General features: G+C 43.3%; 1 long non-coding RNA gene across 1 annotated transcript; it reads left to right on the top strand.

Annotated features, from left to right (window-relative positions):
• Window positions 1-6,631: 6,631 nt before the first annotated feature.
• On the top strand, window positions 6,632-19,585 carry LOC117190933. The gene is made up of 3 exons (XR_004473889.1): window positions 6,632-6,645; window positions 11,117-11,120; window positions 19,465-19,585. It is a non-coding gene; the product is annotated as an uncharacterized LOC117190933 (long non-coding RNA).
• Window positions 19,586-22,945: the final 3,360 nt, after the last annotated feature.

The following is a 22,945-nucleotide window of genomic DNA, read 5'->3' as shown; positions in this document are numbered from 1 at the left end:
GTTTTTTCGCCAAAGAGTATGAAGTCTCGTTTTAGAGTAAACCTTGATTCCTCTAAAGCTATCTGGTTTCTGAAACAATTCAAAGGTTTTTCCGTGGCTTCTATCGTATAGGTCACGGATAATTCGCTATGAATTGTCGCAGCATCGGATATTATTTCACTTTGCAGAGCATTCACGTTTTGTCGCGAGAGTGCGTCTGCTACGTGGTTTTTTTAACCCGGCTTGTAGTGGATCTTTGCGTTATGTTCATCGATATACGCTTTCCATCATTTTATCTTTGCATTGGGGTTTCTATCAGACACCGCAAATGTTAATGGCTGGTGATCAGTGAATATATTAATGTCTCTTGTACCATATAGGTACTGCTGTAGTTTCCCCAGGGCCCAAACTATAGCTAATAGTTATCTTTCGTTGGTGGCATAATGCGTCTCGCTATCTTTTAATGCCCTTGAAATCATCGTTATGGGTCGGTTGTCCTGAGACAGTACTGCACCAATGCCATAGGCAGAGGCATCTGTTGTTAGGTCAAATGGTTTTTTGAAATCTGGGTATCTGAGAGTGACGTCTTCTGAGGCTAGCACATTCCTTAATTTTTCGAACGCATCTCGTTCTGGAATACCAAAATCTATGGTTGATTTCTTTGACATGTGTTTGCTGATGGTCCCGTTCTCTCCTTTCAACAGGTTTGTCAACGGCTTTGCAATTGCTGCAAAGTCTTTAACAAAACTTCTGTAATAACTGGCTAATCCTAAGAATGACCTAAGTTCGTACAGAGATTTTGGTTCTGGATATTTTTGTATCGCCTTTACTTTTTCCGGGTCTGTCTTTGCCCCACCCAAAGTCACGATGAACCCTAGATATTCTCTGCTTTGTTTGAAAAAATGGGTCTTTTCTCTTGAAACCTTCATGTTAGCCTCACATAAGCTTTTTAGAACCCAATCTATGTGCTCCACATGATCCTTTTCGTTTTCGGAAAAAATGATCACGTCGTCTACGTAGACATAGCAAGTTTTGTCAATCTGGTCACGCAGTACGTCGTCTATCGCTCTTTGGAAGATGCTTCCCGCATTCTTCAACCCGAACGGTAGTCTGCAGAATTCGTACTTTCCGCCGTTTACGGAAAAGGCCGTCTTCTCGCGATCCTGTTCTGCTAGATAAATTTGGTGATAGCCGGACTTTAGATCTAATGTCGTAAAGTACTTGGCTTTGCCCAAGTTTGACAATATCATTGAGATATTGGGCATTGGGTATCTATCAGCGATGGTTTTTTCATTTAGTTTCCTAAAATCAATCACCATTCGCTTGTTTCTGTTCCCATTTTCGTCATGTCCCTTTTTGTCAACAACCCATGTTGGGTTGTTATACGGTGACCTTGAAGGCCTAATGATGCCATTGTCAATTAAATCTTTAATTTCTTTCTTGACGAAGTCATTGACCCCCATAGGATGCGGATATAGCTTTGAGTAAACTGGCTTATCGTCCTCTGTACGGATCGTAGCCACCACAGACGTATTGAACGGCAACGCCTCGTTAGAGTTCGTGAATGCCTTTGTACTTTTTAAAATCATACTCCTAAATTCAGCTTGTACGATTTCCGGTACTACAATATCATTTACGTTAGTGAAATTGACGTTGTCACAATAATGGTGCTGCAGCTTTTCAGATGCAGATCCATGGTTGATTGTAGCATTTTCAGTATCCAGGGTTGCTCCTACCTGCGTTAGCAAGTCGAAACCTATAATACCATCAAATGGCGTTAAGGAATCTAATAAAAAGAATGAAGCTGATTTCCCAAAAATGTTCATTGAACATTTATGGGTTACTTTGTTAGAACCATGAATGGAACTAACCGTGAAAGGGGAGCTGACCGGGACTACATTATTTAGCTCCTTTACGGGCTTGATATAGTTCTTGGCCGCTCCGGTGTCAATCAATATTTTTAATTTTCTCCCAGCCAGCTGTCGTTCGATAAACGGCAACCGGGAGCGCTCTCTAAGAAATGTACCAAGTCGTTGTCACCTGCCTCCCCGGTTTCCTCCTGAATTTCTGCGACCGCGGCTTCAGCTACCCTATAGTATTCCTGATCTTGGTCATCGTTTGCTTGCTGAATGGTGTTCTGGACGCGTTGGCGCCTCTGACCCGTCATTCTTTCAGAGCCCCGTTTCTTTTGAGCCTGCTTGTATTCGTTTTGGGTGTTAGCACCTTGATTTTTTCCAAAAAGTGTAGGTTGCTTAAACTTAGAAGTACCAGATGCCGTATCCATGGGCTCTGGTGCTGACCCCTTGTCCTCTTTGGGACTCTGATTACTATTGTTTTGTTTACCCTGTTTTTTAAAAAAATGTGGGTTCTTGTCTAGGCTATATTCGGCTTCGTTGTTTTTTCCCTGTTTATCATGAGGGCGTGCCTGATACTTGTTATTTTCACCTGCCTGAGCCCTGTCCTCCATAGCCTTTGCATACGTAGCCGAAAAAATTCTACGCTCTATACTCGCTTCCGCCTCCCTTGCGAAAGCTAGTGCAGACGGTAAGTCTTTGGGCTGAGCCGGAAATACAACTGCTTTTAGCGATTTTTTAAGGCCCGATATGAAAGCATGCAGCGCATCAGCTCTAACTTCTTCGTTGAGCACTGCTGCTGTATCCGCTTGATGTGTCATTACAATTTTATTTGCGACGAGTGTCAATTTTCGTTCAACCTCATCGTAATATTCCATGAGGCTAGAATTGCCCTGCCTAACCATATCCAAATTTTGACGCAAAAGCCTGAGTGATGTCTTGTCTGCGTATGTGCAGTCCAACCTCGCTATAATGGCATCAAAGTTTAGTACGGTGTTATGTGACACTAATAGCGCTCTAGCTGTACCTCTAATTTCGTTTCGAATGATAGTCACTGCTTGGTAATGCGCGCTGCTACCCACATATGGCTGAAAAAGCTCATAGGCATCTGTGGCGGACTGTCTCCATGCCACATAATCGTCCTGAGTTCCATTGAACTCGGGTACTGATTTTATAATGTCTAATTTTAAATCACACGGGATGGCTGGATTTATGCTTATCGTCTGATATGACTCGACCTGAGGTGCTTCTACGTGCAGTCTTCGAATATCTTGTTGTATTACATTCAGCTGTTCATTAAATCTAGCTTCTTGTGCCGCTAATGCCTGACTGACGGCATTCGCTACTAACGCCTGCACTTGGTTCATATCCATGGTTATTGACGGTTGAAAGCCTATTTGGTCGGGTTCCCACTCGTTTTCACTATCACTTTCACTTTCTATTTCTTTCTTGACTACCCTATATGGGCCAAAACTGGTCATTAGCTTTGCAGAAAAGAACTCTTTAATGACCCTTCACATTAACTTATGGCCGAAAGGAAAAATATATTCGGCAATGGGCATTAATTGAATAGAAATTTATTATGTCTCTGCCTTTAGCAGATAGCAGATAGAAAAAAATGACAACAAAAATTATAGTCGGTTTAAGAACTCACGATCACTTGTGCAATTTTTATACCCGATACTCAAAATGAGTATTGGGGTATATTAGATTTGTGGTAAAAGTGGATGTGTTTAACGTCCAGAAGGAATCGTTTCCGACCCCATAAAGTATATATATTCTTGATCAGCATCAATAGCCGAGTCGATTGAGCCCTGTCTGTCTGTCCGTCCGTCCGTCTGTCCGTCTGTCCGTCCCCTTCAGCGCCTAGTGCTCAAAGACTATAAGAGCTAGAGCAACGTTGTTTTGGATCCAGACTTCTGTGATATGTCACTGCTACAAAAATATTTCTAAACTTCGCCCCGCCCACTTCCGCCCCCACAAAGAACGAAAATCTGTGGCATCCACATTTTTAAAGATACGATAAAACCAAAAACGCAGAATCGTAGAGGATGACTATATGTTCTAGAGTGTAAAATCTCAACTAGATCGTATGATTATTATAGCCAGAATCAAGAAAACAATTTCATTCTTTCTCGCTCTGTCTCTCTCTAACACACAGGTTTCAGGATCGGTTTTGCCAATTGCAAAATATGAGTTCAAGGATCTCAGAACCTATAAGAGCCAGAGCAACCAAATTTGGTATCCACACTCCTGTGATATCGGACCTTGACCGTTTTGGGTCCAAATTTCGCCACACCCCCTTCCGCCCCCGCAAAGGACGAAAATCTGGGGCATCCACAAATCTCAGAGACTATTAAGGCTAGAGTAACCAAATTTAATATCCGCACTTCTGTTAGATCTCACTATAAAACGTATATCTCAGAATTTCGCCCCACCCCTTTCCGCCCCCACAAAGGACGAAAATCTGTTGCATCCACAATATTGCACATTCGAGAAAACTAAAAACGCAAAATCATAGATAATGACCATATCTATCAGATTGCTGAATCTAGATCAGATCAGATCATTTTTATAGCCAATAGGAACAAATCAATTTGCAGTGGCTACGCAGCGCCCGACGTCACGCTCAGACTGATTTTGTCTCTCTCGCACGCACTCTTTGTCGTGTCGTTTAATATTAGCGGCGTCTGCCGGAGGAGAGCCATACTGACTTAGTATCGGGTATAACCGTAGAGTTGCGGTGTCCGCAGCAACTCACAACGTTCCCCCTCGTTTTGAGTATCGGGTATAAAAATGACCATCATATATGGGTAACAGATTCTAAAGGGGTGAGAGGTACCAATACATTATGGTTACGGATATATAAAGGTGATATCAAAAGAAAAATATATGTAACACGCAGGTTACTTCCCAGCTCAGTGCATATATGTACTTGTTCTTATTTACAAACTCACAGCGCTTTTGGTAGGCCAGTACCGTTTATTCCATCCGTGATCGTTGAGCTCAATGATGACGTTGGTGTATACTTCTAAGGAAAAGAAAAGATATTTAATACGAGTATATATGCACGTGAGCGTACTAGAGTGTACTGCTTTGTAATCTCAAGAAAAATTAATGTTGCTCTCATACCCATTACTTTCCAAAAACCATTATGTTGGCTGGTTTACATAACTAACTATAAAACTGTGACGAAAGAGAATGGTTTTAGCCTGGCACATGAAATTTAGAGAAAAAAGGGGCGTGTGTTACATCAACGAGTAACTACGATCCTCTATTGACGTGGTCGAGAGACATGTCAGCCAGGCTGAGTAGGACTGCGCCGCCGGAAGTATCCAACAATAATGCAATCAATTCGAGTTCATTATTGGGTGTCGCTGGCGCAGCTAAATCAGTTGACGATAGGGTACATTAGCTCCTTAGCTTGACTTCAGGTTGCCGATCCGATTCGACGTCGGTCTGCGGACTACACTTTCATTGGAGGCTCGATAACGGGTGGCATCAATGACGCCAAAAATAAAGTTCCGGAGGCGCCTCTTGGTTTTCGCCGTGCATCCACACGGTTGTTGAGGCTTTCGACAGACAACGCCAAGCTGCAGGTCTCGCTGTTCGGTATTTTCCCGCGGGTTCACTACTTGTCTTTTCGATCCGCCCCACCACTCTCGTAGACCACACCGTATATGCACTCCTATGCAACTGATGATCGCACGAGCAGTACCGTGGCTACGGGCCGCCGTCCTATAACACAAATTCTTATATATATATATTACCACGAACACTTTCCAAACTAATCACGGACATACCAGCTAGGTTTTTCTTTACACTGCTTTCCTGGGTAAATCTCCTGATTCTCGGTCTTAATTGAAACTCAACTCAAGAGGTATGGCGTAGATGCCAGAACTGTTCGTTGGCTAAATATATATATAGTTAAATATCCGCAACTCGAAATTTAGTTTTTAAAAAAGATTTTATTTTTAGTACTTAATTTCTTTATGTCACAAGATGGTTGAATTCCCCGACTTAACTTTACGTCTGCTTGTCTCAAACGGAACTGATCTCTCTGCTGCTGGCTAGTTTCCATGAGCCCTTCTCTTGGAACTCCCGACTCTGGCTTCGGGCGTTGCTTTCCTCGGCTGCATCTTCGTGTCGGTGGCGTACGTGCCTGGATCGATATTTGGGGATGCGTCGGCTTTGATGAAAGGCATCCACTGCTGGCGATCGGTGTTGCATTACATGACGGTGCTAGGAATGTGATACTCCTTGGTTTTATGTCTAGCTTTGATTGGTCCTCATGAGTGGCGTGATTCTAAAGAATCGATTTCTCGAGAGTGGCGTGATTCTAATGTTGATGAAACAATGTGGTCCATTGTTTATATTATGGGGGGCCCTAGCTTGGAGTATGGGAAGAAACAGTTATTGATTCTTGAGTGGGGTCCTGTTACTTGTGTGGATGGGGTGGATGAATTGTACATAACCATAATGTGTATGGGATGTGGGGAATTATGGATATGTCACTCCACCAACGTTTGTTATTAGCCTGTCCCTAGGCGATTAACCTCGGGTATAGTGACGGGGTGTCAAGTGCGGTGGCTGAGGTTGGTTCCTCTTCTGCTTATATTATAGAGCTACAAAAATTAACCCTGACTCTTTTAGAAGTTTTCTTAAATTTAACAGCTACATAACTTAGTAGTACTAATATAATTATGACAAATGAAATTAGTAGACTTATTTGTAATAGGTTACTATATTTGGTGTATTGCATAATTATTTCATTAGTTTGAACATACGACAGTGGTTTTATTTTAGTTATGTTGTTGTTGACATAAACATTCTGGGCAAAATCTAACATTGTGTTTGATATTGTAAATTCATTTAATTGGATTGAACAGTTGTATATTTTTATAATCGTATTTCCTTCCGCTATGATTTCTTGGTTTACACAATTCTGGTTTAGCGTTGTTTTTGGAAGATTCCATGTGATTAGTATATTGGGTTCAATAAAGTTTATTTGAAAGTTTTGAAAAGTTTTGGAATATGGACATTTAGTGGAAATTTGCATTAAAATTCCTTTTATACAATTGTCATTGGTTTTCAATCTAGTTTCTTTAACAAATACTTCTTCATTTTTTATGTAGTACTTGTCGTATGTCATATCTGTTAACATGTTATTTAATTCGTCTGGATACGGAACGATTTTATAGATTGGTACTTTTGTAATGTCTTTGGGAATGTTGGAAATTATTAGAATTTCGTTGGTATCGGATTTTAGCCATGTGGAGGTTTTTATATTTAGTATTTTCTCAGAATTTATTTGTTCGAGGTAGTCTTGTTTTAATAATTTTGGATTAAATATACCGAGCCTAGTTAATTGCATACCTACTTCTATATCTTCGATATCTTCTGTGAAATGTTGTAGATTGAATATCAAAATTTCTATTTGTTGATTCCTGTCTTTTTCTTCATTTAGTTTGTTTATAACGTTTATTCCGCTATTAACTGCATCTATTACCAAATTTAGTTCATTCATTTGAATGCTACGGCTGGCTAAATTTTCTATTTTTTGTTCCAAATCGACTTTATCTTCCTGATCTAGTGTTCCAAAGAGATATTTGTAGGCTGTTCCTACTATATTGATAAGGCCTCTTTTATTTCTTTTGGTTATTTTTAGCCAATTCATTTCTCTTTGCAATTTGTCTACTATATATTTTATTTGGATTATGTCCTGGAATTTAGTGGCTTGCATTAATAAATTTTGGTATAGTTCTTCGGTTTTAGTTACATTAACAGTTAGATAATGGTATTCGTAATTGATAGGTATGTTAATCGATCCAGTTTTTAATATCATATATCCGTTTTGGGATTTTATAGGATTTATTTCTATGTTTTGGCCCTGTGCTATTACGATGGTAATTATGAGGAAGATGAGGATTTTAATTGTGTTGAAGTTCGCCGATTCCATTAACTTCCTCGGTTTCTCTGGAATTATTATATTTTCTTCTATTAGATTTCTTCTTTTTCTTGAATTTTGATTTATAATGAGTTATTTTCCTACCCCTATTCTTTTCTTCATAATGTTTTTCGTCTACCTGTCTAATTTCGCCCGTCCTTTTGAAAGGATTTGTTACCTTAGACTTAACTAGAGGTGATAGTTTATAGCGGGTATCTACTTCATACTCTATGCGGTTTTTATTTAATTGAGTGATTTTATTCACTTTATTTAGTTGGGTGTCATAATCAGGTGAGCCTGCATAAATGAATATATCAGCTGGTGTCCTATTTGTGGTATTATGTTTGGTTTTATGATTATAAGTATAAAGAATTAATTCAAACTTCGTGAATCTATCTTCTGGGTTATCCTCGCTAGATATTATTCTTAATTTTTCATTTACTGTTTTATGAAATCTTTCTATGTCAGATATTCCATTTTTGCTGGAAGTGATCTCTATTTTGACGTTTTCCGCATTCAGCCATGCTTGCAATGCTGTGCACATAAAAGCTGAATCTTTATCGGCTTTGATTTCAATTGGTTTGCCCATCTCGTTAAAAACTTTCATGATGGCTCTTTTTGCTTCTAACCAGTCACGACTTTTTACTTCTACAAGAGTGGCAAACTTCGAGTATACGTCAATACATGATAGGAACTGTTGGTTACCAACCATATAGAAATCTATGACGTATTTCTCTCTGATGTTCAGTATTTCCGGTGTAGTTTCGAATGCCAACTTCGTATTTTCTATGTTCTGTTTTGGCAATATTACAAGTAGGACATTCGTTTATGATGTTTTGGATTAGTTTTTGATAATCCGGGTAATAGTATTTTCCCCTAAACCAATTGACGGTTTTCTCTATCCCTGGATGGAGTAAGCCTTTATGATTCTTTAATATGGTTTCTTTAAATTCAGCGTAATTCTGAATATCTAGGAGTTTCGTGCTTGATTTAATAACTTTGGTTATATTGTTAGAATTAATGATTTCTAAATAGGCTTTTTGGAATGGAGGAAAATCTATTTCGCTATGGAAATATAATGCGCTCTTTTTGGTGCATAGATATTCCTTTATTATATCCTTCGCTAAGGTGTTAGTCATTTCCTTATACGTGATCTAGATGATTAGCTTGTGAAAATAACGAATTGTTTCTACCTTATCTTCATTGCAATTTGCCGATTGTAATAGTTAATTGGTCTTTCCGTGATAGCAATGTGATTTAGATTGTCTTCCTGTGCGCTATGTACAGTTGCACCAACGATATTGGAAGCTTCGCCAAGGAGATTTTCATTAATATTTACCATTGATAAGGCATCAGCTACATGATTTTCTTTGCCTGGTAGATATTTCATTTTAAAATCAAACTCATTCAGTTTTATTTTCCACCTTTGTAATTTCATATTTGGCTCCTTGAGGGGTTGTTCAACCAAATCAAGGGTTTATGATCGCTTTGTATCTCGAATGTTCTACCGAACAGGTATGAACGGAAATACTTGGTTGCCCATACGATCGCTAATAATTCCTTTTCGATGGCTGAATAGTTTATTACATGTTCATTTAGGGTTCTGCTAGCGTAGCAGATCGGTTTGTGTTCTTGTGACAAAACCGCTCCCAATGCTATGTTACTAGCGTCGGTTGTTACCGTGAACATTTTGTCAAAGTCTGGGAACGCAAGGATAGGGTCTGAGGTGATGAGTACTTTTAGTCTCTCAAATGCCTCGACGTACTTTTCTTCCTTGGGGTCTATGACAGCTCCTTTCTTTAGTTTGAGTGTCATGGGTTTTGCTATGTTTGCAAAATTAGGAGTGAATTTCCTGTAGAACCCGCACAGACCTAAGAATGACTTTATTTGTTTAGTCGTTTCTGGTATTGGAAATTTGACAATGGCAGAGATTTTGCCTGGATTTGGTACTATTCCTTCAGTAGTGACTACATGACCTAGGAATTCAGTTTCCTTTTTCATGAATTCATATTTATCCATTTGTAGCTTCAAGTTGGCGTCTCTCAACTTTCCAAATACTCTCCTTAGTGACAACAAGTGTTCTTCCAATGAAGTGGAAAATATAATGATGTCATCTAAGTATACAAAGCAATCTTTGAAGATTAACTCTTCTAGCAGATTGTTCATACATCTTTGGAAGGTAGCTGGGGCAGTGGTTAGCCCAAAGGGCATGCGAGTGAACTCGTAATGTCCATGCTTAGTGGAGAACGCAGTTTTGGGGATTGAGCTAGGTTCCATGGGTATTTGATGGAAACCTTTTGCTAAATCGATTATCGTAAAATACTGACATTTACCTAGTTTGTCTAGGATTTCATCCATTCGTGGAGTTGGGAATTTGTCCTTAACTGTTATTTCATTTAGACTTCTATAGTCTACTACCATTCGATATTTTTGCTTTCCTGAAGCATCTATCTTCTTCGGAATCATAGATATGGGCGAGCAGTAAGGAGAATTCGACTTTCGAATTATTCCCTGCCTGATCATATCTTTGATTTGCTGGTTTACCTCCTGATCATGTATCTGGGCATATTTGTATGGTCGTCTGTAGACCGGGTCTTCATGCTGAGTTTTGATCTCGTGCTTGATTGTACTTGTGAAAGTCAAATTGTCACCTTCTCTGTACTGCACATCCTTAAACTCATATAAGACCTTCTTTAACTCTTCCCTCTCTTCGTCGTTTAAGTGTTCTAATCTTAATTGATTACCTTCCCTTAATTCACTGTCTAGAGCGGAAGCGAAGTATTGATCTCCCTCTGGAGATGGGTCAAGGCACTTAGGTGCGATCTTCTCTTCTTTTGTAGAGGGATCAGTGCACTTCTGTGCGGTCTTGCCGGCTTCAATAGCTTCTCCACTCTGAATGATTGGGTACGACCTAGCTCCTAGTGTTACAGTGTCATTTCTGTAATCGATGACGGCTTTACTTGCTATCAAGTATTCTCTTCCTAATAAAATATCATAATTTTCGGAAAAGTTATGTATGTAGAACTTTTGTTCGGACGGACATGTTTTGTTCGCATTCCTCATTATACTCTTAGTTAAACGGACAGGTCCATTGATGGTATGGACCGTAAGGTTATCGTCTTTTATCTCGGAATCTGTATAATTTTCTTTCATGATGTTGATCGATGATCCCGAGTCAGCGATACACCTTAATATTCTTTTATTAATGGTAATGTTTATATAGGGTCCTCCTCGGTTTCTTCCGAGGCGGCTTGATGAAAATTTACGTCCATCTTCGTTTGGCCACTCTGGCTCTCCCTCCCTCTTTTAGTAGGTTGGTTGGGTCCACTCCCACTAGCTTGGTTTTGAGATATTTGCTGATTGTATGGATTCTGAGCCCTACCTTGATTCAAGGAATTTTTGAACTCATTGTATAATCCAGGATTTTGGGAATTTTGATTTTGATTTGTTCGATTAGTCTGACCTGTTCCAGATGAACTCTGAGTTTAATTGTGATAGTTAGTAGTATTATAATTTGGATAATAGTTTCCAACATTCTTTCGATTTGATTGAGACGATTTCGATTGATCTTTATTTGTACCTGAATCTGTTGTACTAGCTTCGTACAATCCTTCTTCTTGTGCTGCCTTCTTAAGATTAGACAATGTAGTAATATCTTTTCTTGCTAAGGTCATGAACATTCTGTCAGGAAGTTTTCGAGTAATGTGTTGTGTTGTCTTTAATTGTGTTGTTCAAAGCGTTTTTATAAATGACATTATTTTCTGGTATGTTTTCTAAGTTTAGCTTATTGTTTATTAATAATGCTTTTATCTCTAATTCTTCTATAAACTTACGAAGACTGCCGTTGAATCTGGTGGTTTATAGTTGTCGTAAGAGTTCTTCATATGGTGTGTGATTTTTGAACTCGTTGATCAGCGCCGTCTTCAGTTCGAGCCACGTGTTGGGTTGTATCATTTGCGATATGCGTTGTGCCTCTCCTGACAGTTGGATCTCGGTCGCTCCAAATAGGATCCTTTGTTGGCGAAGATCTTCAGTTGGATATAATCCGCATACAGATTAGCTGTCCAGATGAACCGTCATAGGCAGGTATTTGTCTGATCGACAGCAGTGCCTGGTTCAAGTGGATTTCGCTCAATGATAGTGATGGTAACGCCATGTTGTTGGTGTTGATTGGGTTTTGTTTTGTTTTCAGTAGTTTTTAACTTTATTTTGGTTCACTTGTAAGTTTTTTGATTTTGTATTTATCCTCTAGCTGAACCCTCCACGAGGGTGCCGGCTGGGCAATGGACACTGCATTACCCGGGACAAGGGTAATGCACTGTCGCTTGCTCTGTCCGGGGGAATGCAGTGTCTAGCTAAGGCTATGGTCCGGCGTCTTCCCGATTCAAAGTCGGGGGAACCGAACCAGGGCCATGGCTAGAGGTGCCTGGCGGTCAGGCCTAAAACGCTAGGGGGTGGTCCCCCCGAAAAATATTAACCAGTATGGACCCTCGGGCCAAATATGGAGGCGAAGAAGGATAAAGCACGGGTTGGGATGTCAACCCAAACGTCGGTGGGAAGCGTGACTGCTACCACCGGCGGGCACGGGGAGGAGCAATCCTCTCTGCGTGTCGCCAGCGGTCACACCTCAGACTTGGCGGGAGCAGGCCAAGTCAGTTGTAAAGCTACTGCCACAACAACAACAACAAAAACAACTCACTCCGCAGCCTGCAAGTTGAGCCGCACAGATGCCGTAGTCGACACAGACACGGATCTGGAGAGCGTGCTCTCCATGAGCAGGACGGAGGAAGAGAGCCTTCTCCGCTCACCGGAACCAGGCACCAGCTCCCTGCGTAGGGAAGGGCCGAAGCGTTCCAAGCAGGGGATGAAGGCCAAAGCACAATACAAAGCGGCCCGACATCCACGCCCGTCTGACTGCAGGAAAGGCAGCACAACGCCTCATCGCTTCAGGAAATATGTCGCCACAAGAATACGGGCATAGTTCAATTGGAAGGGAAATGAACAGATCAACTGATTACATGACCCCCCAAACATGCCTCGACGTAAAAACAACTGCATCCTTGGGACCTGAAGACTGGAAAATCGGAAGAGACCAAACGGAGCACCTCAATATATATACGGACGGCTCCAAGATGGACGGAGGAGTAGGAGCGGGCCTATACTGTACAGACCCTGAGATAAGGCTGTCATATAAGCTACCGGACCATTGTAGCATATTCCAGGCAGAGGTTTTTGCCATCAGGAAAGCAGCAGAAGTCGCTCTTCACACTGAAAGAGCACACGATGCGGTCAACCTATTCGTCGACAGCCAAGCGGCGATAAGATCCATGCAGTCGTCCGCAGTCAGTTTCATAAATGTCTTGGCGAGCAGGGAGGCACTAGATACCCTAAGCACGACAAAGTCAGTGCGGATCTACTGGATTCCCAGCCACCAGGGCATCGAAGGGAACGAGACGGCGGACGTACTACCTAAGGAAGGCGTCGGGCTGGCGAATACGAGAACCGAGAACGTGCCTGTCTCCCTCAGAACGCTGCAAAGCGATCTAGAAAAGCAGGCCGGATCACAAACCGAATGTAGGTGGAGGAGTACCACCGCCTGCAGAACCTCGAAAATCATGTGCAAGGAACGCAATGACAAACTCAGCCACTACCTGCTGCACCTACCACGGAAGGACTGCAGATTATTAGTGGGAATATGAACGGGACACTGCCACAGCAACTACTGGCCTATGCGAAAAATACCTCGATCCTCGAGGACTTCAAAACCCACTAAACACTGCCGCGACGGTTCATACGGTTATTGATTCTTGAGTGGGGTCCTGTTACTTGTGTGGATGGGGTGGATGAATTGTACATAAACACATAAACATAATGTGTATGGGATGTGGGGAATAATGGATATGTCACTATATATATATATATATACTTATTTATTCCCGAGTAAACACGTCCGCTTTAATCAATCGATTCTCAGTCAATAACTCCAGCCCAACTTCTGCAAGTTCAGCTAAGCGGTGCCGAACCAAAAGCTCGAAGATCGGATGATATTTGGAAACTTTAGCTGCATAATCGGATGATCTTAGGAACTTTAACTGCATAATCGGATGATCTTTCGCCCAATTAAGCGAAATTTTGGTCAAGCTTTTAATCTATGCTCTCCCTACGCTACGCTACTCTCTTGGGTCAAGGTAAACGTGACGTCTTTCGCTTAAATGCGTGCGCTGCGCGCCGACTCTCCTTAGAAAGCTTTTCGGAAAGCTTGCAGCTTACGATCCACTTTCGGAGTTACTATGTATCTGCACTTTTAAGCATTACCAAAAGAAAACTGTGCTTATCCGTTATGTTCCATACTCTTTCCCTAAATTCGGCCCCTACAGCTACTCTTGGTACACGCGGCGATCCCAATGAACCTCATTAAATACGATAATTGATTTCAGCAGCATTCATTGCAAGCACAAAACAGTTTTGCGGGGAGACTGCCTGTCTGCCAATAAACAGAACCCAATTAAATAACAATCATACGACACATTGAACCAGTTGACACGTTAATGACTTCCAAGTTTAAATGCAACATTATGCAAATGTATTTAATCACAATTTCCACTGGAACGGCATTAACAATGCCTATTAAGTATGATTAAGCCATAAAAACAGGAAGCAAGGAAAGAAGAGCTACCGGAAGCGGAAGCTTCCGTTTTATACCAGAATCGTATCAAAAATCGTATAATACTAAAACTTTACACAAACTAGACAGAATGATGGACAGATTTATTGGATGTGAGGCGATGGCAATATGGTTCATTTTCCAGACACGCTTTCAGTACACCTTGCGGGCTGATTTACCCTTGGAAAAGCACTTACAAAACAATCGTGGCAACACAATTTTCGGTAGTAGAAACAGGATCTTCAGCTATTATTTTGTCTCTGGCATTGTTCGCTGGAAACAACAGAGGTTCTGGGAAAGAGAGCGAGTAATTTTGCTAAAATTTAATCATGCCACAGATGCCGCAGGGTGTGGAACAAAACAAAACTATTATTTGGCCGTACACACGTGTGCACATCAGACCTAAGCCATCCCTGGATTTCGCCTGTTGTTCGTGAAACAAAAACCTATCGAAGAAAGGGTCAGCCGCAGGTGAAAGCTCTTCTTTATGGTTTCGTTTCTTTTTATACCCGATACTCAAAATGAGTATTGGGGTATATTAGATTTGTGGTGAAAGTGGATGTGTGTAACGTCCAGAAGGAATTGATCAGCATCAATAGCCGAGTCGATTGAGCCCTGTCTGTCTGTCTGTCTGTCCGTCTGTCCGTCTGTCCGTCTGTCCGTCCGTCCGTCTGTCCGTCCCTATCAGCGCCTAGTGCTCAAAGACTATATGAGCTAGAGCAACGACGTTTTATATCCGGACTTCTGTGATATGTCACTGCTACAAGTATATTTCAAAACTTTGCCCCGCCCACTTCCGCCCCCAGAAAGGACGAAAATCTGTGACATCCACAAATTCAGAGATACAAGAAAACTGAAAACGCAGAATCGTAGAGGATGACTATATGTTTTAGAGTGTAAAATCTGAACCAGATCGTTTAACTATCATAGCCAGAATCAAGAAAACAATTTCATTCTTTCTCGCTCTGTCTCTCTCTAACACACAGGTTTCATGGTCGGTTTTGCCAATTGCAAAATATGAGTTAAAGGATCTCAGAACCTATAAGAGCCAGAGCAACCAAATTTGGTATCCACACTCCTGTGATATCGGACCTTGACCGTTTTGTGTCAAAATTTCGCCACACCCCCTTCCGCCCGCGTAAAGGACGTAAATCTGGGGCATCCACAAATCTCAGAGACTATTAAGGCTAGAGTAACAAAATTTGGTATCCACACTTCTGTTAGATCTTACTGTTAAGCTATTAAGCTTTTTTAACAACTGTTGCAATTTGAAGTTTATGAAAGTCGAGAGGCTGTTTATAATTCACAATTTATTTGCATATGTAAACCAACTTATCGCGTATGTACATATGGGGATGATTGGGGCGAACGATTGATGCGAGGATGTTAGTCTAATAGCTGCGAGACTGCTCAAGACTGCCCATGCAAGGGCTGACGGGCCAAATTGCCGGGCCCTATGCAGCAAGCTTAGACGCGAGCGAGAGCGTATGATAGCCCGAGAGCGTTAGAGCTGCTCGGGGACGCTGTTAAGCCGAGTCCGAGAGATTGCGACATAAGGAGACGAAAGAATTCCGCTGCATGCGCATATGCGGTAGCAAATGATCTTTGCAGTGGGGGCATTGGAAACGACAACACCAAAATGAATTTCCTTTGGGCCGCACCACTGGCAATAATTTAAAATATTTAAGCTGCTTGACCCGACATACTCCCACCGTTGGAAGCCTGACTTTCAACAGCATCTTTAAGGGCAGCAGGCACAGCTTGTTGACGGCGCGCTTGGTGATTCCAGATGACGTCTTCAGCACAGCAACTCGGGCAACGCCATCTCGTCCAGTGGCCACTTCATGGGAGGAAGATTCTCATCCTTGACAAGAACCAAATCTGCGACTGCTAAGCTAGGCTTCGCAGTGCGCCACTTTGAGCGCTGCTGCAGTGACGTTATGTACTCCTCCTTCCACCGGGACCAAAAGAGCTGCTGCAGGTACGAAACGCGCTGCCAGCCGTCCAGGCGATCGAAGTTTAGCTGCGTGACGTCAGGCTCAGCGAACGAAGCAGGAGGGCCACCATTCAAGAAATGCGCTGGAGTTAGAACATCTAGATCGGCAGGGCTCTCTGAAATTGAAACTAAAGGTCTTGAATTAATCACTGCCGTGATGTGGCCAACAGCGTCCGCAGCTCGTCAAATCCAAGAACCGAGTTGCCTATCGCACGGTAGAAGTGGTACTTGGCCGTCTTCACTGCAGCCTCCCATAGACCACCAAAATGAGGGGAGCGCGGAGGAATGAAATGCCAGTCTAGCCTCGACCAAGCAAAAATCCAGCAGCGCCTTCTGATGGTCATCGCTGAGGACCAGGCGCTTTAATTCCATCAGCTCATTCTTAGCGCCGACAAAATTGGTTGCGTTGTCTGACCAAATTTGCCGCGGCTTCCGTCTGGTACATATGAAGCGCTTTAGTCCATGTAGAAAAGCAACTGTGGATAAGTCCTTTATAAGCTCCAGATGAACAGCCTTGGTAGCGAAACAAATGAAGACGCAGACGTAGCACTTGATTGGAGCCTTGTTGCGTGCCTCCGGTTTGTAGAAAAACGGCCCACAGAAGTCCACGCCTGTGATCTCACAGGCATGAGAACCATCGAGCCGCTCCTTTGGAAGATCCGCCATAATATGCTCCAATACCCTGGGCTTCAGTCGAAAGCATCTTACGCACTTGTTTACTGCCTTGTTTACCGTCTTCCTCCCCCCAATAGGCCAATATTGGGATCGAATTCGTCCAAGCAAAGCTCGAGGACCAGCGTGCAGATTCCGCTCATGAAAATTGTAGATTATTGCAAGAGTCGGTGGATGGCTGCTGGGCAAGATGATGGGATGACGGCCATCAAAATCCAACGAAGAGTTTGTCAGTCGACCATCTACCCTGAGAAGTCCAAACTGATCCATGAATGGCGATAACGATGCGATTGAGCTCGATGAGGAGACTGCTCCCCTTGCCCGCAGTGACTTCATGTCCTCCCATAGCTGAGTACGCTGGACTAGTCGTAGCAATACCTGGGTTCCATGTTCAATGTCTGAGACAGTGAGTCCGGGGCGCCGAACTCGGTTGCAAAACTTGTGAATGTATCCGAAAACGCGTTGCAAAGAAGCAAATGAATTCGCATACTTGGAATCAGCAATAATGTCCATGTAGGGCGATTTGACCAGAAGAGCCTTCCGACGAAGTTCAAGGGCTGGCTTATCAGGTAGCACAGTGGGTGGCCAGTCATCTGAGGAGCCGCAAAGTAATGGAGGACCATGAGCCCAAAGAGGTGACTCATTCAGCTCAGTCGGATGAGCCCCTCGAGACAGAATGTCGGCTGGGTTTAAAGCTGTGGGAACATAGCGCCATTCCATTTTTTCGGTCATTTCCTGAATCGATGACACTCTATTTGCAACAAAAATATTAAATCTTGACGGCTCGTCCCGAGTCCAAGAGAGCGCAACGGCAGAATCACACCAACAGTAGCACCTTCCCTTGAATACATTCATTCCAGCTATCTCAGATATGAGCCTAGCCAGCAACTCCGCTCCGCAAAGCTCCAACTTTGGTACTGTAAGTGTCTTCAAAGGAGCCACACGAGATTTGGCACAAAGTAAGTGACTGCTGAAATGCTGACCCTTGGACACGACATAAATGCATGCACCATAAGCCTCGATGCTGGCATCGCAAAATCCGTGAATTTCCAGCGTAGAGTCTGGAAGGAGCACAAGCCGAGGAAATTCAATTCGACGAATCTGACCAAAACTGGCGCATATTTCCTGCCACTCGGTGTTCAGTGCGACTGGAAGGCTTTCATCCCAGGACAACTTCTCTTGGCACAAACGCTGGAGAAAGATTTTGGATTTAGTAATTACGGGACCAGCTAGTCCGAGAGGATCGTAGAATCGCGCTATGGATGACAAAACAGAGCGCCTGCAGGAATTCAAAGAAGATTGAAGGGCCGAGAACGAAAATAATAGTAGATCAGAAACCGGATCCCACGCAAGTCCTAAAGTTTTAGTCACATGGCTGACATCGTCGAACTTTAAAAATGTTTCCTTGTCCTCTTCCGGAACTCCATCCAGCACAGCAGGGACGTTCGAACACCATTTCCTCAATCTGAACATACCTCTAGACAAAATTCCAGTAGTTTGCTCCCTAATCCGGATAGCCTCCTCCTGCGAGCTGGCTCCAGATATCAAGTCATCCACGTAGAAGTCACGGCGAAGGATTTCAGCTCTAACTGGAAACGCCATCTGCTCGTCTATTGCCAACTGATGCATCGCTCGCACAGATAGATAGGAGGCAGGCTTCGTCCCATAAGTAACGGTGTGCAATTGAAACACACGCAAGTCTTCTTCCCTGGAGTTTCTCCACAGAATACACTGCAAGTTGCTATCCTCGGTCGAGACTCTTACACAACGATACATCTTACAGATATCTCCCGTAATCGCAACGGCGTATGACCGAAATCGAGCAAGAATATGAAACAGTTTGGGTTGGATTACGGGACCAGCCATTAAAACGTCGTTCAGGGAATATCCAGATGAGGTTGAAGCGGATCCATCAAAAACGACGCGAAGCTTGGTCGTAGAACTATCTTCCTTCATGACGCAATGGTGAGGCAAAAAATATCGGCAGTTGCTGATTGACTGGGTAGGAACCTGAGACATATGGCCTAAATCAAGGTACTCCTTTATAAACGCTGCATACTGAGATTTAACATCAGGGCGACGATCTAACTTTCTCTCAAGGGTCAGGAATCTACGAAGCGCTTGATTGTAAGATTCTCCAAGGAGATCCAAATTATATTTTGCTGGCAGCCGAACACAATAATTGCCTTTATGTAGTCGACGGAAATGCTGCACAAAGTGTGCTTCACAATCTAGCTCTTCTTTGGTAGACTTTATTATTGGTTCGATGCAATTTTCTACCTCCCAAAACCTCCGAAGAAGCACCTCAAGCCGATCCTCTGGACTATTATCCTCAGCAGCTACGGCGCGAGAGAAACTTAAAAAATTTGGCGGTATTTTAGTCTATCCAGAGGAACCTGTTTTGTAATCGATAATCCACGATGGACCTTACTTAAATTTGTAATCAGTTTATATACCGTCGTTATCAGAATATTTTATAACAACGAGGAACCTTTTAGACGCGAACAACTTCCAGACACGACCCATCCCAAGCGCGTTTTCTGAATTGAAGGCAATCCTGGCAGTAGCTTGACCTGACCAACACACAGGAGCTCGAAAAACAGACTTGCGCCAATTAGCAGATCGACGCGCTGCGGCTTATAAAACTCCGGATCAGCTAGTGGTATGTTAAATGGAATGTTCCAGGGTTGAGTGTCAATTCCAAAGCTTGGCTGTCGATCGGTTATGCTAGAGGCTACAATGGCAGTGATGAGAGTTGAGTAATCCGATGAGCGAGAGTGCAGGCTAACGTTGACCGAAAATCCATCCGTGACGAAGCTAGAGTCGCCTATTCCCGAGACTGCAGTCGATGATTTCATTTTTCGAAGCAGAAGCTGATTCGCGAAACGAGAAGTTATTAGATGCAACTGGGAGCCGGAATCCAGCAACGCTCGGCAGGGAACTAAAACTCCGGAACGATTTTTGACTAAGACCGTGGCCGTGGCAAGTAAAACAACACCATTCCTGAGATCTTGGGCAATAAGGGCAGACGAGGTAGCTGCTGAAGTGGAGGGCGCAGTGGTATGCTCAGACGGCGTAGACTCAGACAGTGCAGACTGAGATGGAGTATACGGCGCTGATTTCCCTTGGACTGCGGTATCTTCAGGGCTACCAAAATGAAGGAGGGTATGGTGTCTACCCCCGCAGGTACGACAGTTGCTCGAGGTGCACTGAAGTAATCGATGCCCTGTTCTGAGACAATTTATACACAACGAAAGCCGCTTGGCTTCTTTATGGCGATTTGTGGGGGACAGCGCTTTAAACTTCTGGCAGTGCTGGACCTCGTGAGCACCATCGTTGCACAGCGCGCAGCGTGCTACGGTTTGGTTCGTTGTAACCAATGTGGACCTAGAATTATTATGCTGTATACTTCTGCCCACCTGATTGCTCAACGCATAGCTTGCCATAGAAAAGTCCATCGTCTCCAATGATCTGCATCGCTGCTCCAAGAACGAGGCCATAGATTCCCACGACGGAATTAAGTTTGCGAATGCGGGGTCGTTGAATCGTTCCTCCCACTTCTCTTGGCTCGCTGGATCCAGTTTTCGGAGAATTTCCTGCACGACGATGCATCCTGCGATCTGCTCAGTGGTGCCCTGGAGCGCGCGCATATGTGAATTGAACTTGTCTGAAAGCTCCCGAAGCATGACCACTGACCCAGGTTCCACAGCCTGGAGCGCCAAGATCTCATTGATGTGTGCCTGAAAGACCAATCGCCGATTATTGAATATGTTTTCCAACAAATCTAATTCCACAGCATAATTGCCATCTGAGATTTCCAGCGACCGAACAGTCTCCAATGCCGAATCCCGCAGACAGGAACGCAAATGCTGGAGCTTTTCTATGTTTGTTAAGTCCGGATGGCTGTCGATTATGGTGGCAAACATTGAATAAAAGTCCGTCCAGTTCGCATACCCACCGCTAAACGTCGGCAATTGTATAGGAGGCAGGGATGGTACTTGTCTACGGTGAGGTAGAAATTGCGAGCCGGCAAACTCAACCGTAGTATTTCCTCCAGCCAAGGTAGAATGAAACGGCATGCGGCCGCTACTCTTAGCCATTTCCCTCATAATCGCCGCCTTCAGCGAGCTTGCAAGTGACTCAAAAATGTCACACAAACCACTGTGAATTTCGGTTCGATCCAATTCCTCAAGCTCGCCGTGAAACATCTCAAATTTGCTGATCAACTTCTCGACTTGCTCTTGCTTTACCACGAGCATGTAGTAGTCACAGTCTGACGACTCATTCTGCCAAGCGGTAGCTAACCTTTTCATTTTCTCGCATAATTCCGTTGACTTAAGCTTCAAAAAAGACACCCTGTTTTGCTCACTGGTCATTGGAATTTCGTTAGCAGCATTAATTTCCATGGTAGCGGCAGCGTTAGCAGAAAGACCAACGTCTCTAGCGGGAAGATGATCGCAAAGAGTAACACGAGCAATAGACGACAAGAACGGAGCCCAGCAAGCGAACAGCTATGTACGAACTGTATATACAAAGGCGACCGGTGTAAGAAACGTTTCTTGCGGGAAGATGACCGAAAAGAGAAGCGCAAGCCAACAGCTCCGTGCACTACCGAATATGCAGGGGAGGCCGGTGTATAAATGTATGGATAACTTATGTGGTCGATGACACTGGTTGAGATGGCAATTAATTAAAATCTTTGAATGATATATTAGTTTGTGATTGCACTGATTGATTATTTATTGCACAATCACATCGGGGTCACCAAATGTTAAGCTATTAAGCGTTTTTAACAACTGTTGCAATTTGAAGTTTATGAAAGTCGAGAGGCTGTTTATAATTCACAATTTATTTGCATATGTAAACCAACTTATCGCGTATGTACATATGGGGATGATTGGGGCGAACGATTGATGCGAGGATGTTAGTCTAATAGCTGCGAGACTGCTCAAGACTGCCCATGCAAGGGCTGACGGGCCAAATTGCCGGTCCCTATGCAGCAAGCTTAGACGCGAGCGAGAGCGTATGATAGCCCGAGAGCGTTAGAGCTGCTCGGGGACGCTGTTAAGCCGAGTCCGAGAGATTGCGACATAAGGAGACGAAAGAATTCCGCTGCATGCGCATATGCGGTAGCAAATGATCTTTGCAGTGGGGGCATTGGAAACGACAACACCAAAATGAATTTCCTTTGGGCCGCACCACTGGCAATAATTTAAAATATTTAAGCTGCTTGACCCGACACTCACTATAAAACGTTTATCTCAAAATTTCGCCCCACCCCCTTCCGCCACCACAAAGGACGAAAATCTGTTGCATCCACAATATTGCAGATTCGAGAAAACAAAAAACGCAGAATCATAGAGAATGATCATATATATCTGGTTGCGGAATCTGGATCAGATCGAATAATTTGTATAGCCAAAAGCAACAAATCATTTTGCAGTGGCTACGCAGCGCCCGACGTCACGCTCGGACTGATTTTCTGTCTCTCTCGCACGCACTCTTTGTCGTGTCGCTTAATATTAGCGGCGTCTGCCGGAGGAGAGCCATACTGACTAAGTAATGTATATATAAATATAAATGTAGAGTTGCGGTGTCCGCAGCAACTCACAACGTTCCCCGTCGTTTTTTATACCCGATACTCAAAATGAGTATTGGGGTATATTAGATTTGTGGTAAAAGTGGATGTGTGTAACGTCCAGAAGGAATCGTTTCCGACCCCATAGGGTTAGGTTAGGTTAGGGCGGTAGCCGGGAGGGGGGGATAAGAGCCTCCCGCCCCCAAGCTCACTTGGACCTATAAAAGGTCCGTTGTGTTGCCGCATGGGCATGTGC

Source organism: Drosophila miranda, assembly GCF_003369915.1.
Source record: "Drosophila miranda strain MSH22 chromosome Y unlocalized genomic scaffold, D.miranda_PacBio2.1 Contig_Y1_pilon, whole genome shotgun sequence".
In the NCBI taxonomy this organism is placed as follows: Eukaryota; Metazoa; Arthropoda; class Insecta; order Diptera; family Drosophilidae; genus Drosophila; species Drosophila miranda.
The sequence above is the reverse complement of the archived record's forward strand: the minus strand, read 5'-3'. Positions and strand labels throughout refer to the sequence as shown.